This window comes from Gossypium hirsutum, chromosome D11 (genome assembly GCF_007990345.1).
Source record: "Gossypium hirsutum isolate 1008001.06 chromosome D11, Gossypium_hirsutum_v2.1, whole genome shotgun sequence".
NCBI lineage: Eukaryota > Viridiplantae > Streptophyta > Magnoliopsida > Malvales > Malvaceae > Gossypium > Gossypium hirsutum.
The window spans coordinates 65,314,685-65,321,571 of NC_053447.1; positions in this window are offsets into that span (position 1 = coordinate 65,314,685).

Sequence of the window (6,887 nt, forward strand, 5' to 3'; positions counted from 1 at the left end):
CTTTTCAGAGTAATATGCAAAACTTCTTTCCTGAAAGTTTTATTAGTTCGTTAATCAATATTCCTATGCAACATGTTTGCAAAAAGATCATAACAATGGATAAGAATAAAGCTAGTTTCTGATCATAACTCAAATAAAACATCAAAGATGACGAAAGAAAGGTAACAAAGAAGTGGATTGAGAATGTGCGTTTTCACAAAAGGAAAGGAAGAAAGAAAGAAAATAAAAGAATGTATTTTCAAGAATACACATAAGAACTAGGTGCCCCAGTTATCGCAGCTTGAGTTTCTCTGTACAAACTTTCCGAAGACCCTTCTGAGTTTGACATGTGTTCAGGAGATCTGCAATATTCTGTCAATGTTCCAAGACGTTGCATACCCTTCCTTATTGGTAAAGCAAGATCATCATATGCCCCTGATCAAAATTTGATCCGCTCAAGTCCTGATGTTCCAATCCTGCCCAATACTTGAGTCACCCTTTTCGGGTTTTCGACTCAAGCCCTCTTTGGTCTCAAAGTGCCCTTTACGGGTTTTCACCTTAGCCTCTCCAAAGTCTCCTTTTTTTTTTTTAGGAAGCAAAGCGCCCTTTACGGGTTTTCACTTTGGTTCCCCTTTCTTTCAAGTGAAGTATTTCTTGACGAAGTCTGCGTTTACAGGATTTGGTAAACTTTTGCCATCCATCTCGCATAGGATCAAAGCTCCACCGGAAAAGGCCTTCTTTACAACATAAGGGCCTTCCCAATTTGGCATCCATTTTCCTCTAAAATCTTTTTGCATAGGAAGAATCTTTTTTAGTACCAAGTCCCCTTCACGAAATTCTCGGGGGCGAACCTTTTTATTGTAGGCTCGCATCATTCGTTTCTGGTACATTTGCCCATGGTGAATAGCTCTTAGCCTCTTTTCTTCTATTAGGTTCAACTGATCGTACCGAGATTGGATCCAATCGGCTTCATCCAACTGTAGCTCAGATAACACCCGTAGAGAAGGGATTTCAATTTCAATGGGTAATACTGCCTCCATTCCATAAACCAGAGAAAAAGGCGTTGCCCCAGTAGAAGTTCTAACAGATGTTCGATAAGCAAGGAGAGCAAATGATAATTTCTCATGCCAATCCTTGTAGGTTTCAGTCATTTTCCCCACAATCCTTTTAATGTTTTATTGGCTGCCTCCACTGCACCATTCATTTTGGGACGATACGGCGATGAGTTATGATGCTTAATTTTAAATTTGCTACAAACTTCAGCTATTGTGCTATTATTCAAGTTCATCGCATTGTCGGATATGATCCTCTCAGGCATCCCATATCGACAAATGATCTCCTTCTTCAAGAATTTGCTGACTACTGCTTTTGTGACATTTGCATATGAAGCAGCCTCCACCCACTTGGTAAAGTAATCAATTACTACGAAGATGAAGCGATGCCCATTAGAAGCCTTTGGTGATATTGGCCCAATAACATCCATACCCCACATGGAAAACGGCCAAGGAGAGGTCATGACGTGAAGAGGTGAAGGAGGCGCGTGTATTTTGTCTCCGTAAATTTGGCATTTGTGACACTTCCTGGCATGATCAATACAATCTCCTTCCATGGTGGGCCAATAGTACCCAAATCTCATGATCTGTCTGGCCATCGTGAAACCACTGGCGTGCGTCCCACAAATACCCTCATAGACTTCTTCCAAAATTTTCTTGGCTTCCACAGCATCCACACATCTTAACAGTACTTGATCCTTCCTTCTTTTATATAACACTTCTCCATCTACGACATATTCAATGGCTATCTTTCTCAGAGTTCTTTTGTCATTCTATGTCGCTTGATCAGGGTATTCCCGATTCTTCACATATTGTAGGATACTCTAATACCAAGGACAATCATCTTTTCCCTCCTCCTCAATATTGCAGCAATTGGCCGGGGTCTCAGAGATACTCATCTGAACAGGCCTCATTGCCTCAAGTCTATTCACCTGAATCATCGAAGCTAGAGTAGCTAATGCATCAGCCATTTGGTTTTCCTCCCGTGGGAGGTAATAGAAGGTGATATCGTCAAACTCCTCAGCCAATTCAAGAACTAGTTTTCTATAACCGATTAGCTTAGGATCTCTAGTCTCCCACTCCCCTTTGAGTTGGTATATCACCAACGCTGAATCCCCGTATACTCTCAGTACTTTGATGTTCCGTTCAATGGCTGCACGAATGCCCATAATACATGCTTCATATTCTGCCATGTTATTTGTACAATCGAAGTCCAACTTGCTAGCAACAGGATAATGATCTCCACTTGGGGATACCAAGACTGCCCCAACTCCATTACCCGTAGCATTTGAAGCTCCATCAAAATTTAACTTCCATACGTGATCTATTTGAGGATTTTCTTCAGTATTCGCCACATACATCAAGTCCTCGTTTGGAAAATCGAAATTCAAAGATTCATAGTCCTCCAAGGCTCTACTAGCTAGGAAATCGGCTATTGCACTTCCCTTTATGGCCTTCTGACTGACATATACTATATCAAATTCTGAGAGCAAGATCTGCCATCTAGCCATTCTCCCATTCAAAGCAGTCGATTCCATCATATACTTTAAAGGATCTAACTTTGAAATCAGCCAAGTCGTGTGATACAACATATACTGCCTCAGTCTTCGGGTTGCCCAGATTAGAGCACAACACAACTTCTCAATTGATGAGTACCTCATTTCGCAATCGGTAAATTTCTTACTGAGGTAGTATATTACCCTTTCTTTCTTTCCCGTCTCATCATGTTGGCCCAATACGCATCCCATGGAATTCTCCAACACTGTTAGATACAATATCAATGGCCTATCTGGACTTGGAGGTGATAAGACTGGAGTATTAGCCAAGTACTGCTTTATCTTATCGAAAGCCCTCTGACACTCTTCATCCCATTCGCCCGGATTATGTTTCTTTAAGAGCCGGAATACTGGATCACATTTCTCTGTCAGTTGTGAGATAAACCGAGCAATGTAATTCAGCCTCCCTAGGAAACCTCGAACCTCCTTCTGAGTGCGCGGGGGAGGTAAATCTCGTATTGCCTTTACTTTGTCTGGGTCAACCTCGATCCCCTTTTTGCTAACTATGAAGCCTAATAACTTTCATGATCTGGCTCCAAACGTGCATTTGGCCGGGTTAAGCTTGAGCTGAAATTTCTTTAATCTCAAAAATAACCTTTTCAAGACCTGAACATGCTCTTCTTCCGTTCTAGACTTCGCGATCATATCGTCAACATAGACTTCAATCTCTTTGTGCATCATGTCGTGAAACAAAGTCACCATAGCTCTTTGATATGTTGCTCCCGCATTCTTCAATCCGAAGGGCATTACCTTGTAACAGAATGTTCCCCATAAGGTAATGAATGTGGTTTTCTCATGTCTCCAGGATGCATCTTTATTTGTTTGTATCCAGAGAAACCGTCCATGAAAGAAAACAATGAATAGCCCGCCGTGTTATCTACCAAAGTATCAATGTAAGGCAGTGGAAAGTTGTCCTTTGGACTAGCCTTGTTTAAATCCCTATAATCCACACACATTCGTACCTTTCATCTTTTTTGGGAACCGGGACGATGTTGGCTACCCAATCCGAATACTTGACCTCTTGTAAGAAACCAGCGTCGAATTGTCTTTTGACTTCTTCTCTTATTTTCAACACAATGTCAGGTCTCATTCTCCTAAGCTTCTGTTGAACGGGTTTACAATCCTCCTTTATGGGCAGACGATGCACCACAATGTTAGTACTTAGCCCAGGCATATCTTGGTACGACCACGCGAAAACATCCTTGAACTCTCGGAGCAAATTAATAAGGTCTTGCCTTGTCTTTGCGGTGATTTCAGTTCCAATTTTCACCTCCTTTCCATCCTCTAGGCTCACTATTTCTAACGATTCCCTATGAGGTAGGATATGCTTATCCTCTTGTTCCATCATTCTTAACAAGTCCGGAGATGCATCATAATCTTCGTCATTTCAAAGTCGTGGGATCCCTCTGAACACACTTCTTGCTCAAAAGTAGGCTCCGTGTTTGAGGCAGTGCCACTCATGTCATTGATATCTGAAGACCTATGAGGGCGCATCAAAGAATATACCAAGAATATAAATTTATGAATATGTTTGTGCAAAAGAATTACAAATGAAAGAATTATTTGTAAGACAATCAACCAAATGAAAAATATAAAAAGAAAAAATGACTGATCAAGATGAACGTTGACACGTATTTCATTAAAATAATGATATTTAGGCCCCATGCCTATTTCACAAAAAATTTCATATTGTTTCTAGGCCAACAAACAACAGGAATGTTTTGAGCATTACTCTGAATAAGCCCTAAAGACTACAGGGATTTCTTCAGCAGTCCAATTGTTTAGCTCGCTTCCAGGCTCATAAGGGCAGATCTCCAACAAAGCCCTCCTTTCCGTTGCTTCTATGGCGTTGGTATAAACATTTTCCATCATTCCTCCCTTGCCGCTACCGGATACTCCACATTCAGAATGAATAAATCCTCCCGACACAAAAGATGTAGATATGTGGGGAAAGGTTAAAGGCTCACTCTTAGCTTCATGTCCATTCAAACGCGCCCTTCTTCTCTCTTGTCTCTTCTCTACTTCTTTCTTCTTCTGCTTCATGTCTGGTTTGTACCCTAAACCAAATCTATCAAACTTTTCCTTCGGTATTGGTGCATCGATCCTTCCCTGAAGATATTTTCCCAATCCTTTCCCGGGTAAGGCTCCTCTTCCTACCATCAATCGCAATCCCATCTCAGTGGTCCTGGATATTTTCGGTACTGGAATTCTATTTCCCTCCGTAATAAACATCGCGTTCACAAATTCTAACGACCGAAAAGAACATTCTAGTGCCTCATCGTTGATGTCCACATAAGGTGTATCGCTAGTCATCATTGCGATAATATCCTCCTCTGCATCTATTGTTACCAACCGATCCTCCGATACCAACTTCACCTTTGATGTAATGATGAAGGTACTGCCCCTGCTGAGTGTATCCACGGTCTCCCCAATAGACAGTTGTAGGAGGGTTTAATATCCATTACCAAGAAATCCACCTCATAAGTGACTGGGCCAATCCTTAATGGTACCTCAATTCTCCCCATAACCTCCTTTTTGTTCCATCAAAAGCCCTTACTATGTTCTGGCATGCTTTCATGTGCGAACTGTCTATTGGTAATCGACTAAGAGTGGACAAAGGCAATAATTTAGTGCAGATCCATTATCAACCAAGGCCCCCGGGAGTGTGTACCCTTTGCATCGGACAGTAACATGCAGGGCTTTAGTAGAACCTCTTCCTCCGGATGGTATTTCATCATCACTAAGAAGATAAATTGTCAGCACCAATATGTTGATCAGCCGATCCAGCTTGTTTACCGAAATATCGTCAGCCACATATGTTTCGTTTAGCACCTTTAATAGTGCATTCCGATGTACTTCCGAGTTTAAGAGTAAAGCTAATACAGAAATGCGGGCTGGCTTTTGTGTAGTTGCTCCACAACACTGTATTCACTGTGTTTCAAAAACTTCAGAAACTCCTTTGCCTCCTCTTCTTTTATTGGTTCATTTACCAATGGTTCAACTTCTACTGCTTTCCCTTTCCTCTGTCTTTCTTCCAATTCTCTTCCCTGGACGACTCTGCTTGAGCGTCATATCTTTTTCCATGCCGTGTAGAACTATTTCCTGATTTCTTTCTGCTTCTTTCCCAAAATGGTCACATTACACCCGTAATTCCACGCACCATTTTGTTATCCCTATAAGAGAAATTTGATGGTTTCTGGATTACAATTTTCGGTGTTACCTGAGCCCTAACCTCATTCCCTTAGGCGTGAGATAATGACCACAGGATGATTTGGAGCCTTTGTTCCCAACTCTGTCGCGCATATGCCCTCATTTCTTTCGCATCTTCGTAAAATCTCATCTTCTTGTTATCCATCATGCTTTGAACCAAAGCCTTAAATCCTTCACATTCTTGGATTTCGTGCCCTGTTTTATGGTGAAATTCACAATAATTTCCCATCTCATGCCCTTCCTCAGAATCTGAAATAACAAACCTCTTTTCGCCATTTCTTTCCAGACCCGTTTCAATGGAGTTTTTACTTCAGCAATGTCAGTCTTGGCTTCTTCTCCCGTACCTCGCTAACCATATTCACCCCTTATCTGTGTGATTAGGTAACGATTCTTTGCGTTAGGTGAGTCGTCAAGTTTGACGACACCCAAATTGATAAGTCCTTCTACTACCTTCTTGAAGGCAGTACAATTTTCTATCGAGTGCCCAGAAATTCCCGCATGATAATCACATTGCGCATTCATATCATACCATTTTGGATACGGGGGTTGTAGAGGACTCAAGTAACGAGGAGCAACAACATGTGCATCGAATAAAGTCTGATACAACTCCTTGTATGACATCGGGATTGGCGTGAATTGGGGCTTTTCAGTAGTTTGCCTAGCTCCCGACTCTTGTCTTGATGATCCCTGTTGATTAGCAACCACTTTCTTTGGTTGATTCACGGTAATTGACCTACCATAAGCATTCACATTATTCACTTCATTTTCTCTTTTCCTCGGGGTGCCCTCCTATTATTTTCTCCTCCATCTATTTTTCCACTTTTAATGGCATGCTCAATCATTTCACCATTCATGATTATATCCGAGAAATTTTTTGAAGCGCTTCCCAACATGTGAGTGATGAACGGGGCTTTCAAAGTATTAATAAAAAGCGTCGTCATCTCTTTTTCCAAAAGCGGTGGTTGCACCTGAACCGCCACCTCTCGCCACCTCTGCGCATATTGTCTGAAGCTTTCGTTCGATTTCTTCTCTAAATTTTGCAGAGTTTATCCTGTCAGGCATCATTTCTGAGACATGATTGTATTGTCTC